This window comes from Ceratotherium simum, chromosome 2 (genome assembly GCF_057802395.1).
Source record: "Ceratotherium simum simum isolate JZ-2026a chromosome 2, ASM5780239v1, whole genome shotgun sequence".
NCBI lineage: Eukaryota > Metazoa > Chordata > Mammalia > Perissodactyla > Rhinocerotidae > Ceratotherium > Ceratotherium simum.
Window position 1 is genome coordinate 45668131 of NC_141901.1, and position 16405 is coordinate 45684535.

Genomic DNA, 16405 nt, shown 5'->3' on the forward strand with positions numbered 1-16405 from the left:
AGTATAAATGAGAAGACAAAGGTTTAGCAATACTGTAAGGTTTGTTTTTTCTTAAAGGTTTGGTTGAAAACAATCATGAAACAATCATGTACCACAGCATGTTTTCCAAAAAGCTATCATCTAATACATATCAGAATGACGGAGGTGAGGAGTATCACTTTACTCTGTTTGCTTCACAGATGGGCTTCTGTGTCAGGCTGGTCATCTTACTTTAGGAGGAAAACTGTTAAAGTAGAAATGCTTGACAAATAATTACCAGGAAGCAAAAATTAAAATCATATTTTACGTGGAACTATAGAAGAAACAGAAAACAATGCAGGAAGGGCATTACATTAACCGTTGTAAAGAAGAGGAATCAACCTGGTTTTGTGTGATCCCAGGAGGCAAAATAAGGATAAAGGCATGAAGTTGTAGGGAAAGAAATTTCATTCTAACCAATTTGTCAAAGAACTGAGAACATTCTAACATTCTTAACAGATCTGTCAAAAGACAAAATGGCAGGAAAAAACAAAAGACAAAACAGGAACTTAGCCTTTCCCCAGGTGAATCTACCAACCCATAAGAAGACTGAAGATAAGAAACTGAGCTATGTCAACTTTATGGCCCCTTTCAAACACAAGAGTCTATGAATCTGTAACACCATGTGCTCACAAAGGAATTTTTCTTTTATTTATTTATTTAGTTAGTTAGTTACTTACTTACTTATTTATTGATTTATTGTGAGAAGATCAGCCCTGAGCTAACACCCATGCTAATCCTCCTCTTTTTGCTGAGAAAGACCAGCTCGGAGCTAACATCTATTGCCAATCCTCCTCCTTTTTTTTTCCCCCCTAAAGCCCCAGTAGATAGTTGTATGTCATAGTTGCACATCCTTCTAGTTGCTGTATGTGGGACGTGGCCTCAGCATGGCTGGAGAAGCGATGCGTCGGTGCGCACCCGGGATCCGAACCCGGGCTGCCAGTAGCAGAGCGCGTGCACCTAACCGCTAAGCCACGGAGCCGGCCCAACAAAGGACTTTTTCTTTTTGCCTAATAACAGCACGTATAGGAAACAGAGAAAACTATATTAACCTTCTAGAAAATTGTATTTTCTAGAGATTTATTAACCAGAACGGACAGACTCTATTCTTGTTTCTTTTTTATGCTTTTTATGCTGATACTCTTTCTCTCATTATAAAAGAAAGATATATACTTACATATATAGTAAGTATATATATATTTATGTAGTAGTATATGTACCATTTATATATATAGTAGTACGTATAGCATTTATATAGTAGTATTTATTGTATTTACAGTATAGAGTAGTATATATAGCACTTATGTCATATAAACACTATAATATATGAATATATATTATAAATACCATATATATTACTATATATACTATATACTATACTACAAATACTATAAATGTATGTATACATAACACTGAGAAAATTATGGAAAAGTATAAAGAAAAACTCCACTCATTTTCATCAAGTGGAGATTTATAGTATACCAATTTCAGCATTACTATCTTCTAGTCTTTTTTTCCCCTATGGATGCTAGTATTGTATTTGAAACCAATTTTGTATGTGTGTGTGCATGCATAATTGTACTTTATTCTATTCATTAAACAAAACAAGCATTTCCCAATGTTCCAATCAACTCTGTTTTTTTTTTTTTTGCGAGGAAGATTGAGCCTGAGCTAATATCTGCCAATCCTCCTCTTTTTGCTGAGGAAGACCGGCCCTGGGCTAACATCCATGCCCATCTTCCTCCACTTTATATGAGATGCCGCCACAGCATGACTTGCCAAGCGGTGCGTCGGTGCGCACCTGGGATCCGAACCAGCGAACCCCAGGCCACCATAGCCCAGCGCGCGCACTTAACCGCTTGTGCCACCGGGCCAGCCCCCTCCAATCTACTCTTTATCAGCATTGCTTTTAATGACTACCCAATGCTCTACCATGTGACTGCTCCAAAATTTACCACCTGCCTACTACTGGATACTTAGGTAGCTTCTAAATTTATTATAATTAATGCTGCAATGAGTATTTTTTGGTCAAAGCCTCTTTTTCTCCTTAATAATGCCAAAATGCTTTCTAAGGGGGTTGTACCAATTTATACTCCTACCACCAGTATGAAGTATACCGTCCACCATACTTCTGCAGCAATGGTTAGTCTCACTTCAGTTTGCATTTGTAATCTGAATTTAACCATTTCCCTTTCTTTAAAAAATTTTAGTATCAAAAGTTTCAAATATACTTAAAAGCAGAATCACCCAGATCCAAAAAATTATCAAGATTTTGCCACATTTTCTCCATCTATCTCTTTCTTTTTTGCTGAACTATTTTGGTTTTGTTTGAGGAAGATTAGCCCTGAGCTAACATCTGTTGCCAATCCTCCTCTTTTTGCTCAGGGAGATTGGCCCTGGGCTAACATCCGTGCCCATCTTCCTCTACTTTTTAGAAGTGGGACATCTGCCACAGCACAACTTGATAAGCAGGTGCACAGGTCTGTGCCCGGGATCTGAACCTCCAAACCCTGGGCCACCGAAGTGGAGCTCGCGAACCTAACCACTATGCCCTGGGGTCCTGGGGCAGTCCCCTGGCTGAAGTATTTTAAAGCAAGTCCCAGCTATCGTATCATTTTATCCCTACTCTAAAAAAATTCTAACATTTTGTTATATAACTATAATACTACCACCATGCCTAATAAAATTAACAATAATTCTCTGGTATCACCTACATTCATTCTATAATCAAACTTCCATGAATGTTTCAAGAATGTCATTTAACCGTTAGTTTGGGGGCCGGCCCGGTGGCGTAAGTGGTTAAGTGCGCGCGCTCCGCTGGGGCGGCCCGGGGTTTGCCGGTTCGGATCCTAAGCGCACACCAACGCACTACTTGGCAAGCCATGCTGTGGTGGCGTCCTATATAAAGTGGAGGAAGACAGGCACGCATGTTAGCCCAGGGCCAGTCTTCCTCAGCAGAAAAAGAGGACTGGCAGATGTTCCTCACACACACAAAAAAAAAAAAACAGTTAGTTTGTCTGAACTGGGATCCAAAGAAGGTCAACATGCTGCATTTGGCTATGTTTCTTAACTCTCTTTTAATCTAAAGCAATTAGATTAAATTGTTCTCAGTATTTTTTCCATGCTGTCTTGTTGCAGTCAAGGGGTTAGCTGTGCAGCAGAATGTCCCACATTCTAGCTTTATTTGCTTTCTTTAGTGTCACTTACCTTGTTCCACCAATTCCTGAATTTCCTCTAGATGAAAATCAGAGTACATCTATGTTTAAAATTTTGGAAAAAATATTTAATAAATGATGCTATATGCTTATATCGCATCCCATCAGGACATATACAATGTCTGGTTATCCCACCTTTAATAATACTAAGATTGATCAATGGGTTGAGGTGGTATAGTCTCTTGTGAAATGTGCCTATCTGCTCACTAGTATTTTAGTGTTTTTCTAATTATTAAGTTTTACATATAAAAATATTATTTTGCCAACATTACAAATCTTTCCTCATTTTGCACTTCAATGTTTAAGTTAGATTTTATTTATTTATTTATTTTGTGAGGAAGATCAGCCCTGAGCTAACATCCCCATACAATCCTCCTCCTTTTTTTTTTTTTTTGCTGAGGAAGACTGGCCCTGGGCTAACAGCTGTGCCCATCTTCCTCCACTTTACATGGGACGCCGCCACAGCATGGCCTGACAAGCGGTGCATTAATGCCTGCCTGGGATCCAAACTCAGGCCACCAGCAGTGGAGCGCAGGCACTTAACTGCCACACCATGAGGCTGGCCCCCGAAAGCTATTTTCTATCAATGCTATAAAAATATTTTTCATAACTGCCTTCTAGCTTCCACTGTTGCTATTGAGAAGTATGTTGTCAGTCTAATTGTAGTCCTTGTGTATGTGATCTTTCTGTCCTTCTCTTTGGCTGCTTTGTTTTTTACTATTTTTTTTTTTGGTGGTAAAATAATAACATAAAATTGGCTATTTTAACCATTTTTTAAACATAGAACTCAGTGGCATTAATTATATTCACAATGTTGTACAACCACCACCACTATCTATTTCCAAAATTTTTCATTATTCTAAACAGAATCTCTGTACCCATTAAACAAGTTCCCTTTACCCCTTCCCCCCAGCTCTTGAAACATCTAATCTACTTTCTCTCTGTATGGATTTGTTTATTCTAGATATTTTACATAAGTGGAATCATAGAATATTTGTCCTTTTTGTGTTTGGCTTGTTTCAGCATAAAGTTTTCAAGGTTCATCCACATTGTAGCATGTCTCAGAACTTCATTCCTTTTAAAAAAAAACTGTGGTAAAATATACATAAAATTTACCATCTTAACCATCTTAAGTGTACAGTTCAATAGTGTTAAGTACATTCATGTTGTTGCACAATCATCTCTACAACTCTTGCAAAACTAAAACTCTATATCCATTAAACAACATCTCCCCATTCCTCCTACAACCACCATTCTACTTTCTGTCTCTATGAATTTGACTACTGTAGTTACTTCACAGAATTGGAATCATACAATACTTATCCTTTTGTGACTGGCATATTTCACTTAGCATAACATCTTCAAGGTTTAATGTATGCTGTAGTATATGTGTCAGATTTCTTTCCTGTTTAAGGATGAATGATATTCTATTTTATGTATATACCACATTTTGGTTATCTGTTCATCTGAAAATTGACACTTGGGTTGCTTCCCTCTTTTGGCTATTGTGAATAATGCTGCTATGAATATAAGCGTACAAATATCTGTTCAAGTTCTTGATTTCATTTCTTTTGGGTATATACCCAGAAGTAGAATTGCTGGATCATATAGTAATTCTACGTTTAACTTTTTGAGGAAAAACCTAACTTTTTCCACATCTGCTGCACCATTTTACATTCTTCCCAGAAATGTAGGGTTTTTTTCCCACCCTCTCTAACACTTTTTATTTTTTTGGTTTGGTTTTGTTTACAAATTACAGTTATCTTAGTAGGTGTGAACTCTTTGGCTGCTTTTAAAACCTTTTTGTTGTGTAATTCCATCGCAATGACTAGGTGTGAATTTCTTTCTTATTTATCCTGCTTATTAGTATGTGTTGTGCTTCCTATATCTGCAAATTCATGTTTTTCATCACTTTTAGAGAATTCTTACCCATTATCTCTTCAAAAGAACTCAGAGGTTCTCTCCTCCTCAATTCTAATTTGATGTTAATTAGGCCTCTCACTCTAATCTTCATTTTTCTACCTCCTTCTCTCTATTGCTGCATTCTACTTTCTTCAGAACTATTTTCTAGTTTAGTCTCTTTTTCCTTTCTAGAATTCCTATTGGTTCTTTTCAAATCGGTCCAAATATCTTATCCATTGTTCATTTTATTCAATTTAATCTTTCTTTAACATTTCTGACAGAGTTGTTTTACATATTCTGTCTGATAATTTTACTACCTGAGGCTCACTGTGGTGGGATCTAAAGCTGCTGGTTCTCCTTCACAGTGGTTTGTTTCCTAATCCTAATGTGTTTGGTAATCTTTGACTGTGAGTACATATTTGTTTAATCTTAACCTATGGGAGTCCTGGTGGTCTAAGTTGTTCCTGGAGAGAAATATGTTCCTGGAGAGAAAATTTGTATTGGAAACCAGGAGTAGTTTATGACTCCAGACCACTTTATCCCTTCTCCAGAGTCTCAGTCTACCTGCCTAGATCACACGGTTCTGATATAGGCATACTGGGTAATGTCAGCTGTGCCATTCTAATATGTCCTCTGTGGCTGGTTCAGCTTATATTTTCTCAAGAATGTAATTGTTTTATAAAAAAGAACCCTTTGGAATAGTTGGTTGGCCACTCAGCCAGAAGTTACATCACAATCTGTAAATGTCTGTTTTTTCAACTAGACTACCAGCCTCTTCACATCAGAGATTGTAACTTATTCATTGTTTCTTTGGCACCTACAAGGTGCTCACTAAATAGTAACTGAATGAAACGACAATTGGATTTTGTCATTTTCAAACCAAACTATTCATTATGAAGTCCCAACAGCTATTTACCAAAGTCCTCAAGGAAAATACGCTGGAAAAACATCAACCGCTAAGAAAATATACACATAAGACTAGGGTATAATATAGTAAAAATAGCACTAGATGGGGAAACTAGAGGCTTTGAGTTCCAGCTTTAGTAAGAAGTCTTTGGGGGCTAGGTTTCCTCATTTGTAAAATGATTTTTACTAGATAATTTCTGTTGGCTCTAAAATTCTTAGCTGGATTTGTTCTGTATTTATACAAACACAGAACTCTTCAACTTCTACAATTCAACCATCTCTTGTAAATAAGAATTCTCCTAAAATAAAACCAAAACAAAATCTAAAATAGCAGTTTTACTTGTTACTCTAGACCTCTATTTTAGCCATTACTGATCACAACCTCAATTTCTACAGAATGTACAATTACCACCACACACAACATACAACAAATTAATTACAAACTTTGTTGTTTGACTTGTAACAAAAACTGGCTGACCTTGCAGGATTCCTAGGACGTTCAATAGATCCTTCCTTTGCTAGCAACCCCCTCTCCCATCCCCCGCCTTTAAAACAGCAAGATATTAACAAGTTATTTCAAAGCATAAAGCTGATGAAGAGCACAAGAGGAGGTGCCCAAGTATCTTTTCTTTATCAATATCTTATTTCTGGGACGTCAACAGAATAACGTGTTGTATCTTGCAGATTCTTGGCAAATATTTGCTAACTGACTGAATGGAAGATTAAATAATGGGTCAACTCAAGGAGGAGGCAGTCAATACTTAATCAAAAAACCTTGGAGCTCAGAAATCAGATGGAGACAGAGTTTATTTCTAAAAACTTGCTCCTCTATATCTGCTAAAATAATCCCCCATTTATACCACTTATCTTTTTTATTTGCCTCTAACAAATATCATCCCTAGTGTGTCACTTATCTTTAATTTTATGGTGGCTTCTATAATGTAGTAGTTTAATTTTGATGTAATTAAATTCATAAATACTTTTCTTTATTATCTGTTCTGTGTGTCTTAAGAGCTTTTTAACCTCAATAGTCATAAAATATCCATATTTTCTTCTAACATTTTAAAGTTTTGTTTTATACACCAAGGTAATTTATTTGGAATATATTTTTGTGTATGGTGTAGGAAAAGACCAGACATTTAATTTTATTTTTTCCACATGGAAAGCCTATGTCCCTGGCTTACTGAAGAGTTCATCTTTCTCCCAATGATTTGTAATGCAACTTCTACCATTTACAAAGTTTCCATATATGTATGAATCCATTTCTAGGCTTTCTGTTTTGTTCCTTAAATCTATTTGTCTATCCTTGTACTAATACCACATTGTTACACTGACTCTTCTATATGAATTTCAGACTCTGCTATATGAATTTCAGAATAAGTGTAACAAGTTTCTTAAAATGTCCTATTGGGATTTTGATTAAAGTGTCCCGTATTTACATGCTGAATTTTATAACAGTTTATAATTTTCTCCAAAAAGTTTTTAACACACTTTTATTCTAGGTACCTTATATAGCTTTTCCTGTTAGTTAATATCTTTTTATCTATTATATTTTTTAAATATTATATTTTTTAAATGGTTATTTCTGATGTACTGAAATGCTATTGATTCCTATGTTAATCTGTACCCAATAACTTTGCTAAATCCTTTTTAGTCTGTAAATTCTCTTGGATTTCCTATGAAGACTATCGCAAAGTCTTTTTTATCCTTAGGTGATTCCACTGATTACATTTTATAGTTCTTCAACAAACTATAAATTGGAATTTACAAATTAAATATAAATAAAGCAAATACCATGCATATCAACATTAAAGTCATAGATGACACTGTTGAAACTAATTACAAATTGCAAACTAAAAATGATACTGAATATATACATTGAATATATACACTGTTTTATCAAGTATACACATTATTCAATTATTTCACCATTTTCTTCATTTGAACTACTATGAAAACTTTTTTCATAGTGTATGGTGAAAGCATTAGTGCCTTCACAATTGATGCAAACAATTATTTACATATTAAAGCCATCTTTAATCTTTCCTCATTAGCCTCTGATAAAGGAATATTATCTCATGCCAAAATACAATCACAAACACACGTCAACATAGCCATGAAAATAAGTCATAGACCTGTTGTAAGGTAATCATACAGATGATACTGAATATGCTTACAATTACTTTTGAATTATCATAAATTAAAAATTTAAATTTAATTTCCTATAGACAATTCTTAGACTCTTGAGACTATATCCATGGATCCACCTAGGAATATATGCCTGTAGTTAAGAAACACTGATTTACATTACAGCGCTCCATGGTATTTCCATCCATCCATCAATGATCCATTTTAGAAGCATTTACTAATCATCTATCAAGTGCCAGGCATTGTGCTGGGAACAGAAGCTCAAAGCCCGGGGGATAGAAACTGTGACAAAAGGCACCTGTATCAATTACGATGCAGTATGTTAGGTGCCATAATAGAAGAAGAGACAAAGTATAATGGTAGCAAAGAAAAAGAATTCTTTAATAATCCCGACTGAGAAGTAGAAGTCAGGAAAAGAAAATTTCTTGAGGATACTGAATCTTTAAGGAAGGTGGAGGCATGGAGTGACCAAAATCCTACAGGGTTTATCTCCTAACTGAGAATACAATACTGCTCTATGGCTTATTACACAACTTGGTCTTCTAGGGTGCCAATTTAACTTTCAAAAGGAAACAACTTCTTCATTACTCAATATTGTAATTTGAAAATCATGTTCAGTCCAAATAAGCCTATTTTTGTGCTCTATTTCAATCTCTTTAAATGGTTACGTTTTGAAATTATGAAATAAACATGACAGAAAAGTTGCATAAAACATATAATTATTCAAAAAATAATTATAAAGTGAATACCCTTGTAATCATAACCCAGGCCAACAAATAAGACATTGCTAGCTCCCCAGCAGACTTGAGTGGGCCCCTTCAAGATCACAATCCCTTCCATCTTACCTGAGATGGTAAACCTTTGTGGTAATTATTTCCTTACTCTTCTTTATAGTTTTAACATCTAGGTATGCATAAATAGTTTATTTTTGCAAAATTTGAACTTTATATAAATGGAATCATACTATAAATATTCCTTTGTACTTTCGATCAACATTTTGTGAGATTTATCTATGTTGTTGCATGTAACAAATTCATTAATTTTCTTTGCTGTCTGGTATTCCAAAATGCCACAATTCATTTCACTGCAGAAAAATATCTGGGTTGTTTCCAATTTTTTATCACGAACAATGTTGCTATAAAAATTCTCTTCCATTGATCCTACTGCACATATGCAAAAGTTTCTCAGGATTTAAAGCCTACAGGTAGAACTGCAAGATCATAGGGTGTACATAACAAACTGTTTTTAAAAGGAGGCTGTTTTACACCAATCAAGCCTCAAACCAACATTATGAGAGCTCCCACTGTGCCACAATCTTACTAATGTTGGTATTGGTGGACTTGAGAGTTTATGCCCTATCTGGTATGTATGCGTGCCAGTTATTAATTTATTGCCTCTCAGCTCTAAACCTACCCTTCCTTGTGATACTACAGTCAGACTCTGCAAACTCTATTTCTCCTTTGCTCAGTGTTAGACTCTGCCAATAGAGGGCCCTAGAGTGACACTGAGAGGCTGGAAGAGGCTACAGGGATTCTTCTTTTGGTGTTCTCAAGTGGATCAGCATACAGGCATCCTGGCAATGTTTTAGCAAGTGGAGGGCTGCTCTTGCAGTTCAGCAACGAGTGCTCTCCAGCCTGTTTCTTAGCCACTACAGTGGTAGGCAGCATATTAACGCAGCAATTCACTCTTTCCTCAGGTCTGAACCTCAGCTGGGGGGGGGGGGGGGGGCTCCTTATTCACTTTTCCCTCAGGTCCAGAGGTAGTAGCTGCTTTCAGCAGATACTATCCCATCACACCTTAGAGTTCTTTTATTCCTCCTGATAGTTAGCTACTTTTTAACAATTCTTTATATTAAATTTTCCCTGTTTAAATTACTGGTGTGTGGTTTCTCTCTCCTGATTGGAACTTGCCTTATATTCTATGTAATGACATATCTCAGCAGCTCTAGGGCTATACGACATGTGATATCACAACAGACTGAATGCAGAAGCAGCTAAAATAATTTAGCTGTCTTTAAACCAGATATTAAAGAGATCTGCGAGAATGTAAACCACCATTCTTCTCACTAAAAATTTTTATTTTATTTTTGCTTTTTACATTTGTTTTAAAAGTGATTAATAAACATCTAAACAATTTCTGTTTTAATTTCTAATACGATAAGTGCCAGGTAAGATCTTCTAATTTTTTTTGTCTTATTCTTATTATTTTGTAATTCCTTATACATTCTGGATACGAACCCTTTGCTGACTGCATTAAATATTTTCTCCTGTTCTGTGGCTTGTCTTTTGACTCTTTACGGTATCTTTAGATAAACGGAAGGTCTTCCTTTTAACGTAGCTGAATTTATCAATCTTATGAGGTAACGTCATGAGATATTCTCCTATATTGTCTTCAAAAAGCTTCATAGGTGGGGCCAGCCTGGTGGTGTGGTGGTTAAGTTTGCATGCTCCACTTCGGCAGCCCAGGGTTCGCAGGTTTGGATCCCGGGCGCAGACCTACACATCGCTCACCAAGCCATGCTGTGGCGGCATCCCACATACAAAATAGAGTAAGATTGGCACGGATGTTCAGGGCCAATTTTCCTCACCAAAAAAATAAATAAAAATAAAAATAAAAAAGATTTATAGTTCTTTCTCATTTAGGTATTTAACAGGGAATTAATTTTTGTATCTGTTGTGCATAGGATCTAATTTCCCTTTTTTCTATATAAGTAGCCAACTGTCCCAGCAACATTTATGAAAAAGTTCTTCTTTTTCCATTACCTGTAGTTTCATACACAGACCAAATATACATATACATTGGTCTGTTTCTAGACTTTGTATTATGTTCCACTGGTTTCTTTGGCTATCTCTGGACAATACCATACCATATCACAGTTTACAATATGTCTTGAAATCTGGTAGAGCCAGACATCCCACACTGTTATTCTTCCAGAGTTTCTCCGCTTTCTCTTTTTGGGAGAGGGGAAGGAGGGAGCTGTCTGCACTTCCATATAAAATTCAGAGTTAATTTGTAAAATAGGGGGAAGAAAACCCTACTGAGACCTCAATTAAGATTGCACTGGATTTACAAATCAATTTGGGAAGAAGTGACATTGTTAAATATTGAGTCTTTCTTACCCACAAATATTTATTTAGGTTTTCTACAAGGTTTCTCAATTATGGTTTATAATTTTCTCCATAGAGAACTTACACATCTTTTGTTAAGATTTATTTCTAGGTACAGGTGATCTTCATTAAGCATGGATTCTGTGTTTACAAATTCACCCACTTGCGCTAACATTTATTTGTAATCCCAAAGCAGTACCTGTTGTGCTTTTGCAATCATTCTTAGACATGTACAGAGTGGTGAAAAATCTGAGTTGGCCAATGTGTGTGTTTCCAGATGAGGTCAAACAAGGTGATGCTCTGCCATCTTGTTTCAGCTATGATACTAGAAACAAATGTCCTTCTCATAGTCTACTTAGTGCTACATTTCTTTGCATTTTTGTGCTTTTTGTTGATGATTTAGCTGTTTAAAATGGCACCCACGCATAGTATTCAAGTTCTGCCTAGTGTTCCTAAGCACAAGAAGACTGTACTGTACCTTATAGAGAAAATACATGTATTAGATAAACTTTTTTCAGACATTAGTTATAGTGCTGTTAGCCATGAATTCAATGTTAATGAATCAGCAATATATTAATATATATATTAAATAAGGTATCTTTATATAGAAAAACACATAAAACAAGGTTATGCATTGATCAGTTGACGAAAATACTGTGACCAGGGGCTTGTAGGAACCTAACCTTGTATTTTCCCCAGGAGCAATGATTCAGTATTCACTAATTCAGTGTTCATGGCAACTTTATGGAACATAATTACTGTGAATAATAAGAATCAACTGTATTTTTTTCCAGTATAAAGAATTAAAACGTTTTTCATTTTCTTACTTTGTTTCTGATATATAGTTAAAATAATTAATCTAACACATTGATTTGAATCCAGCAATCTTGCTAAACTCTCTTAACACCAGTAATTTATCTGTAGATATTTTGGTTTTCTATGCATACAATCATATCATCTGCAACTAATGACAATTCTGGTTTTTTCCTTTTCCAATCCTTTCATTTACTCCTTTTTTTTTTGCCTTACTGCTCTGGCTAGGAACTCCATTACAAGGTTGAACAGAAATGTTGATATTGGGCATTATCCTTGTTTTGTCCCTCTTAAGTAGCATGTTTGCTGTAGGTTTTTATTTTTGGAAGATAATGTGTTACTAGACTGAAGATGTTCCTTTCTATTTCTGTTTTGTTTTATAAAAAATGGATCTTGACTCATTTTTTCTGTACCTTTTGAAATCATCATACAATTTTTAATTTTTTGTGTGTGTGAGGAAGATCAGCCCTGAGCTAACATCTGCCAATCCTCCTCTTTTTGCTGAGGAAGACTGGCCCTGAGCTAACATCCGCGCCCATCTTCCTCCGCTGTACGTGGGACGCCACCACAGCATGGCTTGAGAAGTGGTGCGTCGGTGCGCAGCTGGGATCGGACCCTGAGCTGCCAGCAGCAGAGCATGCGCACTTAACCACGATGCCACCCGGCCGGCCCCTCTTAATTTTTAAGCACAGTAAATTATATGATTTTCCAATATTAAGCCATGCTTCCATTCCCAGGATAAACTCCACATAGTTATGATGTATTATACTCTTTATGTTCCACTAGACTGAGGTGGTTTTTTGCATCTATGGTTCATGAATAAGATAGTCTATAAATTTTCTCTTGTCATACTCTCCTAGTCAAGTTTTAGTGTCAAGGTTATACTAGTCTCATTAAGATGAGCTGAGGTGCATTCTCCTTTTTTCTCTGAACAAGTGTTTGTAAGACTGGAATTATTTCTTCCTTCAATATTTGGTGAACTTGCTGGTGAAGAATCTAGGTCAGGGATTTTTTTTTCTCATTAAACTTGGTATTAATGGGTCTCAAAATTTTGTGACAGATTTTTGGTCAAATCGTGTCCACTGAAAAGTACTGCTTTTAGGAGCCAGCCCGGTGGTGTACGGCTTAAGTTTACGCACTCTGCTTCAAGGGCCCAGGGTTCATGGGTTTGGATCCTGGGCACTGCTTATCAAGCCATGCTGTGGCAGGCATCCCACGTATAAAGGAGAAGAAGATGGGCACAGATGTTAGCCCAGGGCCAATCTTCCTCAGCAAAAAGAAGAGGATTGGCAACAGATGTTAGGCCAGGGCTGATCTTCTTCATCAAAAAAAACACTGATTTTGAAAACTAGTAACTTAAAACTGCCACACACACACACACAAAAACAAATGGTCCACAAAACATTCTCTTTTCCTTCTGAAGGTTTTATGATGCACTGTTATCATAAACCAGTCCTATTATTTTTGTATTGTCTTTTAGCTTTTATTATCACTTATGTAATCATTTAAATTTAACAGACTATTTTTAGAGGCATTAACTAGTCTTTTACTATTAAACTTAAATGGCCAATTGAGACAAACAGCTCTGAGACAGTTTTCCCACCACTGATTAAGACTGGGGTGACAGATATTAGGGATCATATTCACTTAGCCTTCTGAGCTTTCTGTGCAAACCTGGTGACCTTGCCAGCTCCAGCAGCCTTCTTGTCCACTGCTTTGATAACACCCACAGCAACGATGAGTCTCATATCACGAAAAGCAAAACAACAACAAAAATATCCCAGAGGAGGACAGTCAGAGAAGCTCTCAACATGCATGAGCTTGCCAGGAACAATACTAATAATTTTAAGAGTTCGGGGCCGTCTTTCAGCTTCTTACCAGAATGGTGATCAATCTTCTCCTTCAGCTCAGCAAACCTGCAAGCAATGTGAGCTGTGTGACAATCCAGCATAGGTGCATAGCCAGTACTGATTTGGCCTGGATGGTTCAGGATAATCACCTGAGCCATGATAAACATCTTTGACAGACACTTCCTTGACAATGAAGCCCCTATTGTCCCCAGGAAGAGCTTCACTCAAAGATTGATGGGTGCATTTCAACAGACTTTAGTTGTAACGCTGGCCAGAACAAAGGTGACCACCATGTTGGGTTTGAGAATACCAGTCTTTACTTGGCCAACAGGGACAGTACCAATATTACCAATTTTGCAGACATCCTAGAGTGGCAGACACAAGTGTTTGTCAGTTGGATAGGTCGACAGAAGGTAATCCACAGCTTCAAGCAGCCTGGTTCCACTGGCACTGCCATCTTCACAGGTGACTTTCTATCCCTTGAACCAAGGCATGTTAGCACTTGGCTCCAGCACGTTGTCATCATTCCAAGCAGAAATTGGCACAGATGTTACTGTATCAGAGTTGTAGCCAATTTTTTTAAAGATTTTATTTATTCAGTTTTTTCCCCCCAAAGCCCCAGTAGATAGTTGTATGTCATAGGTTCACATCCTTCTAGTTGCTGTACGTGGGACTCGGCCTCACGTTGGACGGAGAAGTGGTGCCTCGGGGCGCTCCCGGGATCCGAACCCGGGCCGCCAGCATCAGAGCGCGCACACTTAACCGCTAAGCCACGGAGCCGGCCAGCCAATTTTTTTAATGTAAGTGCTGACTTCCTTAACAATTTCCTTGTATCTCTTCTGGCAGTAGGGTGGTCCAATAGAATCCATTTTGTTAACACCAACAAATCGTTGTTTCATACCCAGTGTGTAAGCCAGAAGGGCAGGCCCATTCTTAGAGATATCTTCTTCCAATTCACCAACACCAGCAGCAATAATCAGGACAGTACAGTTAGCCCGAGATGTGCCTATAATCACGTTTTTGATAAAGTCTCTGTGTCCTGGCACATCACTGATGGTCACTTAATACTCGCTAGTCTCCAATTTCCAAAGGGAGATATCAATGGTGACTCACATTCAGCTTTCAGTTTATCCAAGATCCAGGCATACTTAAAGGAGCCCTTTTCCAGCTCAGCAGCCTCCTTCTCAAATTTTTTTGACAGTTCTTTTGTCGATCTCATCACATCTGTAGATCAGATGGCCAGTAACAGTGGACTTGTGTCCAATGACAATGATGGTGGTACAAGTCCTTTCCTTTATCTGGCTTAGCTTTAGTCGTGGTTTTCACGACACCTGTGTTCTTATGGCAAATTCGTTGTGAAAAAGGGGGATGTTCTTATGGGAAGATTTCTGACTACTAACTGAATTTATTCTATAGTTATAGGATTATAATATCCTCAATTTTTTCTTTGAGCCATTTTTATAATTTGTATTTTTTGAAAAACTTAACCATTTTGTCTAAATTTTCAAATTTATTGGCATAAAGCAGTTCATATTATCCTCTCTTTATGGTCGCCACATTTGTAATTGTGTCCACCTTTTACATTCCTCATACCATTTAATTATGTCTTCTCTCTTTTCTTGATCAATCTCACCTAAAGTTTATCAATTTTACTATTTTCTCAAAGAACCAACATTTCCTTTGTTGAACCCTTCTACTGTATGTTTGTATGTATGGTTATGTTTTTTTCCCTCAATTTTATTTTATTGTGGTAAAATACACATAAGATTTACCAACTTAACCATTTTTAAGTGTACAGTTCAGAGGTATTAAATATATTCATATTGTTGTGCAACCATCACCACCATCCATCTCCAGAACTCTTTTCATCTTGCAAAACTGAAACTCTATAGCCATTAAACATTAACTCCCCATTTCCCCCTTCCTCCAGCACCTGGCAACCATCATTCTACTTTCTCTATGCATTTGACTATTCTAGGTACTTTATTGTAGGTTTGGTTTTTTTATTTCACTAGTTTTTGCTATTATATCTTTCCTTCCTTCCTTTGGCTTATTTTGCTCTTCTTGTTTGAACTTCTTGAGATAGACACTTAGCTCATTAATTCTTGGAGCACTTTTATGTTCCCGATACTTTTATAAGTGCTTTACATATATTAGCTTGTTTAATCCTCACAATAACCCTGAGATACTCTACTATAAAAGCTGTACTATTATTCTCATTTTACAGGTGAGAAAATTGAAACACAGAACAACTAAATAACTAGTCTAACAAATGATAGATCCAGGATTTGAACCTAAAAAAACCTGATTCCAAAGCTTGCATTTTTAACTTCTAACCTCCACTGCTTTTCAAGAAAGAAGAGCTATCCCAGGAAGAAAAATTCACAAGCACTTATATTAAGACATACAGTTTGAGTGTTTGGCTAGAACAATGGCTCATTACTGG

General features: G+C 36.7%; 1 protein-coding gene and 1 pseudogene across 8 annotated transcripts in view; both read right to left on the reverse strand.

Annotated features, from left to right (window-relative positions):
• RPRD2 (regulation of nuclear pre-mRNA domain containing 2) overlaps positions 1–16405 on the reverse strand; it is a 106395-nt gene that overhangs the window by 33175 nt on the left and 56815 nt on the right. The gene's annotated exons all lie outside the window — the stretch shown is intronic.
• LOC147917952 (elongation factor 1-alpha 1 pseudogene) lies at positions 9923–15281 on the reverse strand (annotated as a pseudogene).